Raw genomic sequence first — 18518 nt, 5'->3', positions numbered from 1 at the left:
AGCTGATATGGTATCGACACGTACAAAGAACACAACAACAACGAATTCCAAAAAAAAAATCCTAGATTGGAACCCCCAAGGAAGAAGGAAAAAAGGACCGCGCAAGAGCTGGAGAGAGGGAACTGATAGTGAATAGAGAGAACTGGAGATTTGGAATCGGAAGACGTAAAAGGTTGTAACCCCGATATATGTAAGAGATAATGTTGATAATGCTCGAATAGACTCAAGGTACACTATACAGGGCAACCATCACAATTAAAGTGTAAGAAGATGTAACAACCAATCGAATTAACGAAATCGATTAACAGTGGCGTCCGACAAGGAGACACAATATCCCCTAAGTTCTTTACCCTTGCATTGGAGGGCGTATTCAGAAGACTAGATGGACTAAAAGATAAAAAGGGCCTGCGCCTGGATGGCAGATATCTGAGCATTTTACGATAATATAAGCAGTACGAAGGAAGAACTTATCGAAATGTTGGCAGACTTAAAGAGAGAGACGGGAAAAATCGGTTTAAACATGAACATCAATAAAACCAAACTGTTGACTCCAGATCCCGGCGACGTACACTTAGAAGGACAACAAATAGAGAAAGTCAACGAATACATATATTTAGGACACACCAAAACACTGGGTAAAGAAAATCAAACAGCCGAAATAACAAGGCGTATTCGACTAAGATGGACTGCTGTAGGAAAATTGGGAACAACATTAAGAAATCCAACACTTCCTATCAACCTAAAAGAGAAGGTCTTGACTTATGGTATGGAAACAATAACTCTCACATTTAAAAGCGCGAATAGACTAAGAACAACACAATGAGCAATCGAAAAAACAATGTTGGGGGTAAGCATGAAGAATCATATACAGAACGCGGAAATTAGAAAAAGACCCCACAAACGACCCCGATACAAGCTATTAGATAACGAGTATTTATTAATAAGTTTTTCTTTCTGTTTCAGATAGACGACAATTCAGGACCAACCAGCCAAGAAGAGGACCACAATTTCCCCCCAGACCCCCCGGGTGGTGACAATTTGATTCTCAAAATCTGGGTAGAACCTTTCCGCAGTTATCCCGATGCTAACTGGCTGCGTATTCTTGAAACGAGGGAAGGGAGTTATCAAGATAAAGACTTGTAGAATGTGACAGGAACCCGCCATTGTCAGCTTCTTCTGTCACATTCTATGAACACTTCTCTTGAGAATTCCGTTCCCTGCTTTCAAGAATAGGCCCCCAGGGCTCTGGCTACACTCCTGGCACTTTCCCCCGCTTTGAACGTCATCATGCTGTTAATTAAGAAACGCCCAAAAACGTCCCGAGATATTGACCTAAGTAACACTTCCTTATGTTAAAACAAAACCAAAACAAATTATTGGACAATTGGGGACTACTGGAAAATGTAACTTTTTTGCACGCACTTCTTTTACACCCTGTATAAGGCATTCGTTTCGAAATGGTGAGGTTTTAAAAATTACCCAAAAAATCACTGTCCGGGTGACCTGGCGAGCAGTTTATAAAAGAAAATGCAAGAGCATCCTAGAATAGGAAAAATAAAAATGTCATTGCTAATATTAGAACAGGTTTTAGGGCGTTATAAGCGGGCGTTATCATAACGACCACCTATAATGCCCTCAGGTTGTTATGGACACTATAACCTACACCGTTTCTAAGGTATTATTTATTAATAATGGATAGGTGAAATAGAAAGCAGGTTTTTGCTCGCTTGCTCATAAAGTAGATGTTTATGTATTTGGTAAGTAACTGACATAAATTAAATTATTATCTTACCACACAGGCGCATTCACCATTTTGAGTCAAGAATGTCTGGTTTCGATTGTGTAAAAATTTTATCATCAAAATTTAAGTTCAATCAGGAATTTGAAAACGATTCCGCAACATCAAAATTAACACAGACACTTAGAATGTTAATTCTATTTTATTACTACATAACAGAAGGTAGAATTCCTAAAAAGCAACGACCCGTGAGGCGTGACCATTACGCTCGAATCGATAATTATTAATTCCCATTAAGCCAGGGCGAAAACGGTTTATCTCGGCAACATAAATCCGGATTGGATTAGCTAAAACAAATGAACAGCGCCAAGTGAATCTAGTGTTCGATTGGCGTTTCCGCAATGCTATTTGCTCACCTGTTTCTTGATTCGCAACCATTCTCAAAAATGGCACGCCACTGATGCGCGTCCGAAATAAAAAGGGATTTTCCTGCAAGGGTGCTGGAAAGAAAAGCTCGTAAACAAGTCGTCTTTTTGCATCCAAAACGCAATTTGCATTTAGTGCAAAGCACGAGAAAAAGTTTGCGACGGTGGAAAATAATGGCCCTTTTTGAATACAAAGTGCCTGTGTAAGTAATTGAAAATTTTACGAGTATTATGCCGGCAAACGCTCATGTAAACTTGCTAAAATTTTGGCTAAAAACTCTTAAACTGCTACTTAAAGGGGCACAAGCAAAACAAATTAATTTTAAGGTTCGTCAAGTAATTGTTAATTAACTTTTTGCTAGTTGTTTGCATAATGTACTGGTGTTTATTACCAAGTGCACGACTAAAGCTTATCCAAAATGTTAATATTTTAACTTTTTTAAAAAGAAAGTTTATATGAATGTATATCGTACAATTTCCCAAATGTTCTTTGTATCATCCTGTTTTTCGATATCTTTAAGAAGATTGAAAAATTCTGAAAATTAGTTTTAAGATGCACTGTTTAACACTTGTATTCTAATTTCTAATGCCTTAAAATTCACTACACTACAAGAATACTTTGGCAATAGTAATCCAATCAACCTGATATTCGTACCAATGCTTTTTGTTTATGATGTAACTCTCTATTTGGATTAATTTCTGCTATTTTTACACATTTTTAGAGATACGAAAAGGCGGCTGGGGCTCTAGGGAATTCTACATGAAGATTTCCTTGATGAAAAATTTTTAAACTTAGATCTATTTCGGCATTCAAAAATGACTTAAGATTCATGTTAATAAATTATTGACGAATGGAAGAGATATTTTACGCTGTGTATATTGAGGATGTACGAAGACGTAAAAGGGCCACAGCCGTTATTTTTCTTAAATTCTAACTTTAAACTTGGAAATTAACTAAATTCCGACTTTAAACTAAGAAATTAGTTAAATTTTGACTTTAAATTCGGAAATTAACTAAATTTTGACTTTGAACTGGGAAATTAGTTAAATTCTGACTTTAAACTAGAAATTATAGTTCAATTTTGACTTCAAATTCGGAATTTAGTTGCAATAATGTGAAACTCACAAATTCTACTATTTTGGTTCAAAGTGTGTTTGATTCCGACTATAAACTCGGAAATTAACTAAATTTCGACATTCAACTAAGAAATTAGTTTGATTCTAACTTTAAACTCGAAATTATAGTTACATTTTGACTTCAAACACGGAATTTAGTTGCAATGTTGTGAAACTGACAAATTCTACTATTTTGGTTTAATCTTTGTTGGATTCCGACTTTAAACTCGGAAATTAACTAAATTTCGACTTTGAACTAAGAAATTAGTTTAATTTTGACTTTAAAATAGAAATTATAGTTAAATTTTTACTTCAAATCCGGAATTTAGTTGCAATGTTTTGAAACTCACAAATTCTACTATTTTGTTTCAAAGTGTGTTTGATTGCAACTGAAAACTCGGAAATTAACAAAATTTCCACTTTGAACTCGGGAATTAGTTTAATTTTGACTTTAAACTCGAAATTATAGTTAAATTTTTACTTCAAATTCAAAATTTAGTTGCAATGTTGGGTAACTGACAAATTCTACTATTTTGGTTTAAAGTGTATTTGATTCCGATTTTAAACTCGGAAATTAACTAAATTTCCACTTTGAACTAGGAAATTAGTTCAATTTTGACTTCAATTCGGAATTTAGTTGCAATGTTGTGAAACTGACAAATTCTACTATTTTGGTTCAAAGTGTGTTTGATTCCCACTTTGAACTGGGAAATTCCGACTTTAAACTCGAAATTTTTACTTCAAATTCGGAATTTAGTTGCAATGTTGTGAAACTCACAAATTCTACTATTTTGGTTCTAGGAGTGTTTGCAATATGACCAAACTGACAAATTCTACTAATTTGATTTAAAGTGGATTCGCATTGTTGAAAACTGACAAATTCTACCAATTTAGTTTAAAGTAAAGTTGAGCAAATTTGGGATTTTTAGGATTGTTTCCGAAACTTTCGAATTAGCAATTTTCGTTTGTAGTTATACGACGTATTTTACATTGACAATATTGACATTTAGTGTCATGTCAAACTGTCAATGATGTTCTCTTTCTTCTTTGTTAATTTGACTCACTTCCACATATTATTATATTTAAATTTACTAATTTTATTGCTATTATCGATATCTGATAGTTTTGAGTCATATCATATGTTAATCAACAAACAATATAAAACGTGAATTTTGAAATTGTGTTGATTAAATTTAGACTTTATCTCCTCTTCTCTATTTATTCCCCAAACTTTTCTGAAGACGTTTCTTTCCTACTTGAAAACTTCCAAATTTTGGAAAGTTTCCTCTGTAGAAATTTTTTGCTTGCCCTACTTTTAGTTTAGAGTTTCAAAGTGTCTTTGCAATGTCAAATTCGACTAATTTGGTTCAGAGAGTGTTTGCAATGTTACCAAACTGACAAATTCAAGTAATTTAGTTTGAAATGTGATTGCAATGTTTTCAAACTAACAAATTTGACTATTTTTGTGTAAATAGTGTTTGCAATATGACAATGTAAATTCTTAGTTTAAAAACGAAATTTAAGTAATTTCCGAGTTTGAATTCTGAATTCAAAAAGAAAAGAACGTATGTACGTACGTCTTTGTAATGATGCGTATTTTAAAATCTCCAAAGAATATTTACAAACCTATTTTGAAAAATACGACAACTGAAATAAAATACTAAAAAAACTCGATGTAAACTCGTTCACATTTTGATGGCCAACCACTTTAACAAAATAAAACTAAAACACCTCTCGAAATGAATTTGCAGCTGTTCGTATTTCGTTTTCTGCTCGATTTGCGCCAAACTATTAATTTATTCAAACAGTTTTTAGGTTAATTAACGCAACAAACCGGAAAAACCCACAACCTTGGGGCTACATTTTGCAATAATATACAAACCAATTTAAGTGAAATGGATTATTATTAATGGAAGGCTTCTGAATGCGTACAAAAGCGGTCGGGCACTAAATAGGGCTGTCACTATGATCGTAAAAATTTACAGTTTATATACCCACTAAGAAGAATTAACAAGAAATCTAGACTCAAACTAAAATATATTTTTCATAATTTTTATAAAATGTTACAAATTGTGACCACCTAGTTTCTATACTGTATATGGCTGTAAGTAGCCTGATAATGGGCAATTAAGTAGACAGGTTTAATTGAAAAATGCTTTTGCACCGTAATATTACTGAGATAGAGACTTTTATTAGGATAGCAAACATTAAATTAAAGCTTTCAGCTTGACTCTGAAAACTATAATTACCAAATGTCGTACATTAAAATTTCACTTTGATTTATATCTCGCTATACACATTTATTTTAGAAAAACCGACAAAAACCACTACTTGAATAACACCTTGTATACACTATACGATAATTTATGTGGGGCGTATCACGACCAACGTTTTAATTAGTTGTAAAGTTTTTGATTCATAGCCCCCCCGATAAATCGCCGTTGTAAATGTAAGGGACGTGATTTAATGAAAAACATTTGTCAAAGCCAACAGATGTCGCTACCTGCAGGGCCCTAGCCCTTTAGGGCCGGTTCAATTGTTTTTGTTTGTTAGAACCTTCAAAACGGTGCTTTGATCAATTCCGCTTTTAGCCAGTTGTTTAATTTTTAATTAACCATTTTAAAAGTTAATATTAATCGACAAGTTGTTCGAGTTATGTAACTAAACTGCGCCCTCAACCGGGACAGTGATTTTTTTGGGTCATTTTTAAAATATTATAAACGAAATAACAGATTTTGATGCGGTTTAATCAGTACCGGCGTTAATGACGTCAAAGTTTCAACTGAGATGACGCAAATTTGTATCCAAAAAATGTATTTTTGTATAACCATTATCAGCAGCATTTTTGACTGTATTAGTTTGTAGAGAATAGTACTTTGGTCACGTGACCACAGCTGTCAAATTGAAATGGAATCAAATGAGAAATGTATAGTCAGTCTTCTTCTTCTGGTGCCGAATCAGGTCGTCCTCATGTTGGCACAATGGCGAGTTGTGCACTGTCTTCGGCTAATCTAAAGAGTTGTTCTGCGCTTCGAATTCCGGTCCATTCTCTAAGATTCCTTAACCACGAGGCTTGTCTTCTACCGACTCCTCTACGGCCTTCTATCTTGCCCTTCATTATAAGTTGAAGGATACGGTATCGATCACCCCTGAGTATGTGACTTCCACGCTAACAGTGGTGTCTGGTTGATCTGAGCTGTTGTCATCAAATAGTTCAGCAATGTATCCACTCCAGGCTTCAAGAACCTCATGTTCGTCAATGATTAGTCTGCCTGTATTATCAACCAGAATATTAGTTTTCCTAGTATATAGGCCAACAACTTCCCTAACTTTTTTGTACATGTTGAACATGTCATGTTTCCTTTCCAGCTCTTCCATTTCTCTCCATCCAATCTTACTTTCCCTTTGTTTATTCCTATATTCCATCGTATTATGCTTGAGTCTTCTTCGTTGTTCCATAAGTTCTAGTATTTCGTCAGTGATCGATCGCTGTTTTTTGGGTCTGACATTCGTAGATGGATGTTCATTTATGACTTTACTGAGCTGGTTCTGGAACAGTTTCCAAATATCATTGACGTTATCATTGGTGTTGATGACCCTCAGTATGGTCAGTAGCGTATTTAAAAAATGATTGTCATAATGGTTAAAATTAGCTTGAAACAATTCACCTCGTTTATGGTATTTATCGTGAGTGGCATCAGAATGATGGCAAACAAAAATGAACTGTAAGGGAACTTTTTAGGATAGATTAGTTTCTGTCTCTCTGTTCTTACCACATTTTTTTCAGTTTTTTCCCTTTTACTAATTTGAAGAAGAATGAAGAACACGAATCCGGTGTCTGTTTTGCTATGACTAGCGCCATTTGGTAACTGACCTTAAAAAACTCTGACTTAAATGCGGAAAAGAAGCGGGTGCAAAAAAGTGAAATTATCAATTAGTGCCCAATTAATCAATATTTTTTTTTGGGTAAAGTAGTAGCTTTGAACTGTCATTTTAAGTCACGTGTAGGTCCCATATTATGTGTTGCATACTTTCTTGACCGATAGAACCATACAGGGTGTTTACAGACAGTTAAACACAATTTCAAGTTTTACTCACTGTCGCTGAACACCCTGTAAGGTCTTACCAAATATGGGGCTTGTCCTGAAAAGTACTAAGATTTTGTAAGAGATAGTGTTGAACATATAACGGCAGTAAAGTGACTGTAATTTAATACTTTTTTTTTTTGCATATGTTCTTGTCCCACTTTCATTGTCTCTAGACACACTGTATGGTCTTATTGGTCATAGGGTTGTTTTAAAAATTAAGTAACAGATAATATTGGATCTACACCCAACTAAAATGACACATAAAAAGCTGCTGCCGTAACTTAATTCGAGGTGGAGTACTACAATGTCGTTTTTTTCGGGTAAATCAATATTTCTGGTGACATGGGACGTTAATTATTGGGAAACGCCCAAAATTATTCAATTGTCAATTGGAGACTACTGATAAATTTCACTTTTTTGCACGCACTTCTTTCACATCCTGTATAAGGCAGTTAGAGTGCATTAAAGCAAAAGTTTTTTACATCAGTAAAAAGCCAATAAACCAAGCCCAATAAAAGTCGAAAACGCATTAAAATCTGCTGATTCGTTTCGAAATGGCGAAGTTTTAAAAATGACCCAAAAAAATCACTGTACCGGATGATGTAGAGAGCATTTTAATTACATAAATAACATATTTTACTTTACTTTTTAATGCAAGTACCCTCTTAATGTCAAGTCAGTATGTCTGTCAATTATGTGACCCTCATGCTTGTTAATTAATATCAATTCAAAATATTTACTTAACCACAAACCTATATTCCACACAGAGCATTTATAAAAGCTTCCTCGTTGAACCTAAATTGGAATCATGTTATCGTACAGACTATGGGATCGTTAACTATACTTTGTATAACTGGAATGCTAACCGGGCACTAATTTATTACAATCGATTGAGATAGCCTAAGAATGGTCTACACCGAAAACCCATACGTTTCCACGCATAATAATCGACCGAGAGTATCTTGTGATTCATGTTGAATTATTCAAAATTATGCTAATGGTGACCCCAACGTATAATTAGCTCCCTACCAAGCAGAAGTCACATTAATTTCAGTTCTGGGTGCCTTATGTCTTTTGAATATGGAATTTGATATCACGGGAAGAAGCTTTACAACAAAAAAATGAAAGTAATTTTTATACGCCAATAGTATTGCCATGAGTTGGTCAATCCACTGGTAAAGTCAAATTTGAACTAACGTTCAAAATGGGCAAGTGAGGGCTGATAACTGTTCAGGCTGATCCCGAAGGGCAAAAGTCCACTGAATAATTTTTGTAGACCGTAAAATTCTCAACAAAATTCTTTTTGAACTACCTAAAATTTTTATTGATAAGCGAGTTACAGCGAGTTAAATTTGAGGTGTCACCAACACAAGTACCTTCCTTGGCGATCAATTTAGATCCTCGCAGTTTTCAACTGCTTTTCTGGTCCAGCCAAATTTGATCTAACTTTCAAAATGGCTGAGATAGGGCAAAAAGCCTCAGAAGCTAATTTCTAGACCGTGAAATAGGTACTCTACAAAACGTTTTCTCAACCTCTTTCAATGTCTTTTTGATAAGCTAGTTACAGTCGTTTAAAGTTGTCGGGTCCTCAAGACGCCATTTAGTTATCAATTTTTTCCTTTCAGCTTCTTGGTGCTTTTGACCAATCACAAACTACAAACAATGCTGTGATTTACGCAAATACTGCACATGTAGATTTACTATTGTTCCGGACGATGATATAATGTGAGGTTGCTTAGAAAGACGTGTTATCTGATTTGTAAAGGTCCGTTTTCACGCTCATGCAATTTGCGCAAATCGATTTGTGCAAGCAAATTTGCACAAAAAATTCTGTTTATACATTCAGTTTATTTGCATTAAAGTATTAATTTTTCTCAAAATGAAAAATATTGATGAGGAATTTTTACTTCTTACTACCGTTAAAAAAGTGAACTAAAGAAGGACACACAAATTTAATAATTAGCAGAATTACGACGCCGACCCGGTGGACGGATGACATAAAAAGAGTAGCACCAAATTGGATCCAGGATGCCCAGGATCGAAATAAATGGAGATCGTTCACGGAGGCCTATGTTCAGCAGTGGACGAGACAGGCTGTTTGATGATGATGATGATGATGAGAATTACGACCGGATAATCTTTGCAACTATTTGCGAATGGATGAAAGTATATTTAGCTGGTACCATTTGTATCATTAATTTTAAAATCTGATTCTGTTACGAAGCCTGCAATAACCCCTCGTGTGGAGTATTTCGTCTCAGTTCTCCGCTATGAGGTGGAAAGCTGGACCTCAAAGGCAGCCCTGTTTAATAGATTGGAGGCATTAGAAATGTGGATTCATCGAAAGATGCTGCGAGTTTCTTGGACCGATATGCTTACCAACGAAGAAGTCTTGCAAGCTGCCAGAACAGAACGACAATTGCTAACTACAATAAAACGTAAAAAAATCGCCTATCTGGACTTCGTATTGCTTGAAGAAAAATATTGCCTCCTAAAGGATGTCCCAAAATTAACCCAGAATTTGAATTTGCCGCCATTTGTGCGGGAAAGTGCTGCCAATCCTGAAGCAAAAGTTTCAAAAATAACGAAAGTCTGACAACCGCATTTCGAAAATTTCACACAAAATATGGTCTGCATAGCATATTCACTGGACTGATCAGTTGGAGACACTAAACATACTGGTCGTCCAAAAACCAGTTTTTTTGTGCCGAAATTGGATGATATTGATGTCACCAATATTTATGGCTTCAACAAGATGGAGCCACATGTCATACAGCCCGTGAAACAATTCAATTACTGCACCAGATATTTCCAGGTCGTGTGCTATCTCGTTTTGGTGATCAGAGTTGGCCCCTAGATCGTGTGATCTAACACCCTTAGATTACTTTTTGTGGGGTTATCTCAAGTCAAAGGTGTATGTTAACAAGCCCACATCCACCCATGCATTAAAAGAGGAAATCCAAGGCTGCATCAACGAAATTCAACCACATCTATGCAGAATGGTCATGGAAAATTTCGACAAAAGAGTGATCATGTGCCAGCAAAGTCGTGGAGGCCATTTGTCCGATGTGTTATTCCATACACAACCACATCTTATGTACTTTATAATTCAATAATAAAATAGTAATTAAAATAATTAAAACTGCATTTTTTATTCAATTCAAATTTTGCGGTAATTTTGGGACACCCTTTACAACTCATTCTCAAAGGAAAAAGGTGGTGGGAGGCAGATGTGGCTGAGACACATAAGACAATGAACAGAAATTTGTGACGCTGGTGATCTTTTCAGATTGGCTGAAGATAGAGAAGCACCTTATATCTTCAGACAGTAATCGGAGGACCAGACAAAGCACATGAAGAAAAAGAAGATGGGGTACATAAATATCCTCTTCACCAGCATCTGATGTTTTAGAGTTTACAACTAGTTTTAACTCTTTTCCATAGGTTGTAGGTAAACAATTTAGTTTTTTTTAACAACACTTTCCCTGGTAACAATTATATGGGTTTAAAGTCTTTTTGATTAAAGTGTCATATACTTAGGAAAAAACTCTTTTTCTTTGTTCGACATTATTACATAATAAACAAACGAAACTACCAGCATCCATGCATCCAATTTACTTGTGCAAATTTGAATGCACTAATCAATTGGCACAAATTACATTGCACAATAGAAACAGTCACGTGATAAATTGGACAGACCTGTCAAAATTACATTTTCGTAACTTTCAGCACAGTGGGTAGTTTGTGGTGATTGATCAGAAAAAGCCATATTTACTCAAATACTGTGTTCTATTCTAGCAATAGCGTAGAATTGTATGCAATTTTGTTCATGAGGGTTAAGACAACTTGTAAAAGTGACCCTAACGGGTAACTGCTTGCAACTTGCGTGTACTGTAGCATTCCAGTTAATTAACATAATTGTGAACACATCCGGTTTGATTGCGTTTTGAATAGACGCATTATTCTTCTTAATACGATTATAAAGGCAACTTTATATAGCATCGCATCGGTGAGGAAACAAAGAAATTGAATGTTGCGGTTTTAAAACGCATATCTTGCGCCTATATATTATGCATACGCAAAATGATAGGGTTGAATGTGATATTATTATATGTTATACATACCGAGTGAGCGGGAAATTGGATCTGTCGAGGAAAACGACTTAATCAACAGCACAAAATGAATAAATAATAAACTAAAATGAACCGTTATTGAAAGGTACACGTATCAATAACTTTGTCCGTTATACCAGTAATTTTCTTTGGAAAAACTGTTTTAAATTCATCTGGTCAGTTATTAGTATGTCCCGGTTGTTCGCGTATGGACACGTCATTACTTATTGGCTATAATATGAAAAAAAAAACGTTAGTCCGTCAATAAGTTGTTTTAATGGGTTCATAACATAAATCATCAGATGAAGACAGACCGCTTTTTAATGCAAAAGTATTTCCTACTGCCAGTGAAAAAGAATTCTAGTAAATACGGAAAAATATATTTTTTTTTCCATAAACAATAATGGTCTGCACTTATGATGACTAGTTTTTTTTGCATAATTCTAATCAAAAGGTGAATACAGTGATGAAAAAATCTGAAAATTTTTGTTTTCTAAATTTCAGTTTGAAGACAAAATTTATAATAAACTTCACTACACTTGGTTTGTAATTTATACGTAGTTTTTCACTAGTAAAGCATTAAACCTGAAAAAGTCCATAAATGCAGTGATTTAATTTATAATAATAATTAGTCTGACTAATTACGTAACGTTACATTTTAAGACTTCTAAAACACTATAATTTATATTACAGGAACGTGATTTTATAGTTAATTAGACTTTGTCGAGAATACCGCTACTTACAATTTATTACACTCTATAACCCTGTATTATTGGGACGTGCCTATTGGAATATTACATCTATTAAATGTGATACATATTTGCATAATCCGTGTTAATTATTATGAATGAAAAAGCCGAAAACTGTGTAATGTGATTTTTTTGTGGCAAAGTACAGCAGAAGTCTATCATCATGAAATAGGAGCGGTTTGAATAGTCCAATATTGATAGTACACAAACGACAGGATGATTTCATATACGTTAATTGAATATTTAACAGGCAAAAGTAAAACCAAAAATTTACAGCATTATTTGCCAAAAAATCAAGTTGATTTGACAATTGGTAGCATTAGTGATGAGCGCTGTTGCCAGAATCTAAAACTTTTGGGGTCATCAGACGCCAGTATTTTTTTTCTGCCAAATTTAGTTTCTTTTTAGTTTTGGCATTTTTTAATTAAATAATTCTGGAGGCATCCGGTTTTAAAGATTTCTTGGGAAGCCATCGAAAAGTTTTTAAAAAATCGTGGAAATTTAACGACTGTTCAAAATCTTTTGGCATTATCAAAATGATTATATGTATAGAACCATTTGGATTTTTTTATACATTTTGGCAACATTGCAAATTATGCTCAGTGTGACTTCGTGTTAATTTAGCTTGATTTTCAATATACATCTCTTCATATACCTTCTGATTATTATTTCAGATCATAATTAAAAAAACTGGTTACGATTAAAACTTCTGATTGTTTGAAAGTCCATGTCAAAGTTTTATTTTAAAGTATTCTTGTATGTGAAGGTTTTACAGTTTTTGAAATATTTACAAATTTTTTACTGACACCTAAAAATTAAAAAAATACAGTCTCTGTAATAATGAAAGCCCTAAAAAGTCTACAACAGTAGATTTATTTGGTGTAGACAAATTTGGATCATTACTCAGAGAGGTGTATCTCAGAAACAAAGCTTTTGCAGAGGACCTTTTCTCGAAAACAGATCAAAAAACACTCCTTACAGTTTGTACAAATAATCAGAAAATATATGCACCACAATTAAATAAACAATAATAAGCACAACGTCCTACAAATGATTTGAACAATATTACCTATTTTCTTTTAAGGTGTTATGGTTTTAAGGTATTTTGGTATAAATATGGCTTTGGAACCCTTCCGGAGCAAAATAGAAATTGACATAATTTTTTGAAAAATGAGAAATTTTAAAATGCTTTTTATGTGCTTATTTTACCTAAATTAAGTTTCTTTGGTATAAATATGTTCTTTGCTGTGTACTGAAACTTTTTTAGAGCAAAACAAAATATTGACAATTTTGACAAAAAATTACATTTTTCAAATTATTGAAAGGTTTAAAATGCTTACCTGATTTTTAAGTGAAACATAACATAATTATTGTGTCATTCATTTTTTTTGTTTTGTATTTAATAAAGACCAGCTACGCCAATGCAAAAAGATGTAAACAAACGCAACAGTTCGGACGTGCCGATTGGCCCTTGGCTCCACGGGGGTGTTAATTAAGGGCCCGTTTTATTACGAGGGTTAAATTTTGTTTACGTGCCCGTACAACGGGCACATGCACGAAATCATTTAGTCGCACCCTTTACGACCGTTTTCGTTCTGTTTAAAGTGAAATCAATAAGTAATTAAAATTTTCTAAAAAATATGAAAAATTTTCAGTTTGTGGATAACTGTACCACTGGAAAAAAGCCAAAATTTTTCGCACCTCGACTGCAAACATCCGGAGGGTGCGTAAAGGGCGCATTCCGGCAAATTCAACACGTCGGCCCTGTAAATTGGGATAAATTGTCTGCGCAAACATTTACAATGCTAATTTGCGCCCTTTGTGTCTGTTCTGATGCCCCGTTAACATTACAGACAACTTTTCCAACAATTCCAACTAGGGCAAATTAGATATTTCCACTTTGTGTTCAAAGAACATGTTGTATTCGTAAAATAGTCCTGTACTGGCATTGTAGAACGAATTTGAACAGTGTAAACGCACTCATTTATTTTTCCCCTAAGATTTAAATAGTGTGTTTCCCACAATTTAAAATATTGGAAGAACTGGCTAAGTTTACCTCGTATAAATTCTTAAAGATAAAAAAAAACACCTTTCAGCTTGCCAATGACAAAATAGTTATGTTTGCCCATAACATACATCTGTTGAATAATTTCACTTAGCAAAACAATTGAAAATGCTGGGAGGAAGTTAAAAGTTGTTAAAATTTATCAAAAAAAAACGTTTCCTAAGGAAGAAACAGTCCTCCAAATTTCCATTTAAAAAACCGTTTTATAGTTTAAAACTGAACATCCAAGACTTGTGAAAGTCCAAATTTGTACTGAATAGTCTAAAAACTTGTTTACTACTAGGAATGATTCGCTTTCTCAGACTGCCATCCTGGTTGAGTGTCTGAAACTGGCATTCAAGAACTAAAAAAAGTCCGGAAATCAAGACAAAGATTGTATTGTGCATGAAACTCATTTTTTACTACTAAAAATGATATAAAAGTTGACTTTTAATGCTAGAACTGACTTTACTAGGACTAAAGAGAGTCCAAAAGTATATTTTCAAGACTTTAATTGGTGTACAACTCAATTTTCTGGACTGGACAACAAGTCTTGAAGTAAATTAAATTTTCGGACTATTTTATTTCTAAAAATTAGTTCTCAAGACTATTATTGTAGTATTTGGTACCAACATTTTTTACTTTTATTACTCAAGAAACTTGACTTTTGGAAATAGTCTTAAACTCGATTTTTCAGTCTTAAAAAGCACTAAAAACAGTCTGAATTTCTTAGAGATGCTACAATTTTTTTTTTAGTGTAGAAGTCAATTTAATAGTGAAAAAGCTTGAAATAACATTTTCAAGATTATGGTCAGTGGACAAACTGGCTTTTAGGCCTGATAAGTCAAAAACTTTGTAAAGATAGTCTTGAAACTCGATTTGAGGGACTGAAAACAGCCTTAAAACACTAAAAACAGTCTAGTTTATTAAGAAATACCCGAATTTTTAGCACTGAGGTGTCTAGAAGTCGATTTAATAGTGACAAAGCTTGGAATGCTATTTTAAGTCTTTGAAGAATGTAAAAATTGTTTTTTAAGTTTGCTATGTCAATGACTTGGTGAAGATAGTCGAACTCGATTTTCCAAGCTGAAAGCAGTTTTGAAGCACTAAAAATAGTCCAGAATTCGAAGAAAATGAAAAGCAAAGTAAAAAGCACGAAAAGTTCGTTTTCAAGACAATTTTCATCAATCTAATGTTAATGTCCTGCATCTAAGACTATTTTCAAGACTAAAATATTGAAATTTGTCTTCAAATTATGAAAACTTACTTCAAATGCAAATTTTAAGCTTCTGATGTCACTTTTCATTAGTTCAGTCACATTTTGGGGTTCAAGTCAATTTTTAAGGTTTAAATGTATGAATTTGTAGTAACAAATTCTTGAGAAAAGTAGTTTTTATGTCTACAAGTAATTTTTAGTATTAAAGTCTCTCGATTTGCATGAAAACTGGTTACAAACACAATTTTTAAGCTTCTGAAATTTTTATCTTTTCTAATTCAATTTTCAAAACTAAAGTCTTTTAGTTTGTCTGGAAACTATAAAAACTGGCTACAATAATATTTTTTAAACTTCTTTAAGTGAATTTTCCGTTTCCAAGACAATTTTTAAATTGGGTTGGGTTAGTTTTGGGTCTTTGACCGTAATAACGTGTAATAAAGTGCTTGTTCCAAATTTGATCAATATTGCTGCAACGGTCTGACAGTTATGACAAAAAAAAAAAACGATTTTTTAAACAGAAATTTGAAGGACTGTATTTTCCTTAGGAAGCACTTTTTAGGAAAATGACATAATGAATGTCAACTTATTTTTTAATTGGCTATGGATTGGTGAATTATTGACATTTAAAACTGGACCACCCTGTACATCTACTGTTATTGGTTGAATTTGAAAAAACGAATTTTTATGGGCTGCTAGTGAAGGAAATAAATCGTGTATTTATCTTAACAGTAAAAGAATAGACAAAAGCATAATGTTAATACCAACATTACCCATACTTGCTGTACAGTATATCACTAATAATATACATCAGAGTGACATAATAATTATGAAACAATCATTCCAAAGTAAAGTAACCAATCTAAATATTATTACCAGTAGCTTGCTTCTTCTTATTAACCTAACTAGACAAGGAAACTCTTTAGATAGCAGTTGCACTAATGTACGATGACAGCATTAAATGCCGGTGCTGATCATGTGATTTGATTAAGTTGCCTTAATTAGTCGGAATTAATGGAGATTGCTTCTCGGTACATGTCGGGATGGAGTTTTTGCCCTTCGGAACGTCACTTTCAAATGATTTGATTTATTTGAATTATTCAAAATGAGTATAAATCTTTTAAAGTGACAGCAGAAAGTGGAATTTAGTAATAATTATTATAAGGTATGGTAAAAAGTTAGTTACTTTCAAAAAACGTTTTGGAAAAAACGGATTATAGTGAAACAATTATTAGAAATTCCCTAACACGAGGATTCAAATAGAAAAATGATATTAGAGATCATTTATTTTGCTTCGTGGTAAAATATAAACCGAAAACTGAATGTCTTTCAATCAAATTAACACAGCATTTAACACATATTTTAGCAGATAAAAGCAGATCTCAATTATACTACTAACAATATTTTTTCGTGTACTAAAACTTGTTTTGAAACTGACACACCCTGTATATTGTAAAGCCTTAAAGTATCGTTAATCAGTTGTACAAATAGCTACTAAAAAAAGACATATCCTCCCATCGGAACCGAATGCAACGACCATAAAATTGTGGACAAAGGAAAAAAGCGACAGCTTCCCGGTAATGATGCTTCGCTAATGAACTAATTTGTTATGTAATTAACGAATTATTCTTCCAAGAATTTGCAGTTGGAAAAAGTGAAGGAAAACCGCATTTTACCAACTGAAACGACACGATATACAAAATAAAAAATTGTAAATTTATGCGTTTACAAGAACCGGATTGTGATTAGTGGAATTTCTAGGAAAGATTGGTTATCAAAGAAAGGTGCAAAAGTTTGGAACACGAGTGTTCAGATAATGTTACAAATTGGAAAATATTAAAAATACTGGAAATAGGTAACTTTGAATAAGCTGTACTTATAGATCAGCGCAACACAACTCACATCTTGTTTCCAACCAATCAAAATCAGCAACAAATGTCATTCCTGGAAAATAAACCATTTTGATTGGTTAGACACAACAGTTATGTTATTTCCTATTATAACAATTCTGCTTTTCATACGTACTGTCTTATAAGTGTATTGTGCATTGCCTAATTTGGTTGACCAGTTGTAAAAAATACCTAGCTAAGTTACTAAGTTACCTGGCAGAGTTAACTAACTACCATTAAAACCATCCATTATCGACCTTAACATAAAAATATTAATTCAAAATATACTTGAAATATCATCAAAATCCCCATTTCTACCTGAATGTGACTGAAAATTCAATATGATATCTTTGGGATAACAACAGTCAATTAGGTGAGGAACTCCTACTGTTATTTTTTTACTCAATTTTCTCTAATAAAACTATAAAAAGTTGCATGCATAATGAGAACGTTAGTAAAAACATTGTAATTTAATTTACTTTTATACGAGTGAGAACGAGTCGACGCTGCCTTTTACGATTATTGCTATACTAAAATTAAGAGCATCGTCCTTATTGCATTTGATCCGTTCCTCGTTACACGTCTCCCCTTCAAACGTTATATTATTAACGTTTTATTGACGTAATTTTATCGTCACACTTCACTTTACGACTTTGGCTTTTCCGATTGATTTCCTTTCGAACCGTAATCCTGTTAATTTTTTTTATTTAGTCAAGCTCTCTCCTTTTCACTCATAAGTCGGAAATAACCAACAGTGTTGATGTTAGTATATTGACCTTTAAATAGGTGTAAAATGACCAAATTACTTACTAAGTGAAACCCTAAAAGTCTAGTGATATAACTAGACCAAACATAAATCTACTTAACCTAATTACCAATTTAAAAGAATCAAATGAACAATGTATCGTAAATAACGTAGCGAAAACGTGAACTAGATTCGTGCACTCTCCTTAAAAGTGAAACCTGAGCAACCAAACTGGTTGTGCCTGTTGGTTGAAGTGAATAGGTAGGCGACCACCAATACACCGGCTACCGTTGAAATGCGGTGTTGCCGGATTGATTTTCGATTTTTCCTGGTGATTTAAAACCCACTTTTGACCAGTTTGTAGGTTTTCGACCAACATCATTGCCGTTTAAATAGCAC

At 33.6% G+C, this 18518-nt stretch overlaps 1 protein-coding gene and 1 long non-coding RNA gene across 2 annotated transcripts in view; both read right to left on the bottom strand.

Annotated features, from left to right (window-relative positions):
* The window catches only part of LOC145724775 (uncharacterized), a 175937-nt gene that overhangs the window by 93425 nt on the left and 63994 nt on the right, over positions 1-18518 (bottom strand). The gene's annotated exons all lie outside the window — the stretch shown is intronic.
* Positions 1725-5056, bottom strand: LOC145724790 (uncharacterized). Its single transcript, XR_014177083.1, has 3 exons — positions 4906-5056; positions 2155-2238; positions 1725-2085 (listed from the first exon to the last, which is right to left on the bottom strand). It is a non-coding gene; the product is annotated as an uncharacterized LOC145724790 (long non-coding RNA).

The sequence above is a fragment of the Ips typographus genome, linkage group LG2 (assembly GCF_016097725.1).
Source record: "Ips typographus isolate SLU linkage group LG2, UJ_Ityp_2.0, whole genome shotgun sequence".
Lineage (NCBI taxonomy): Eukaryota > Metazoa > Arthropoda > Insecta > Coleoptera > Curculionidae > Ips > Ips typographus.
Note: the sequence above shows the minus strand (reverse complement) of the source record. Positions and strands in the feature narration are given on the sequence as shown.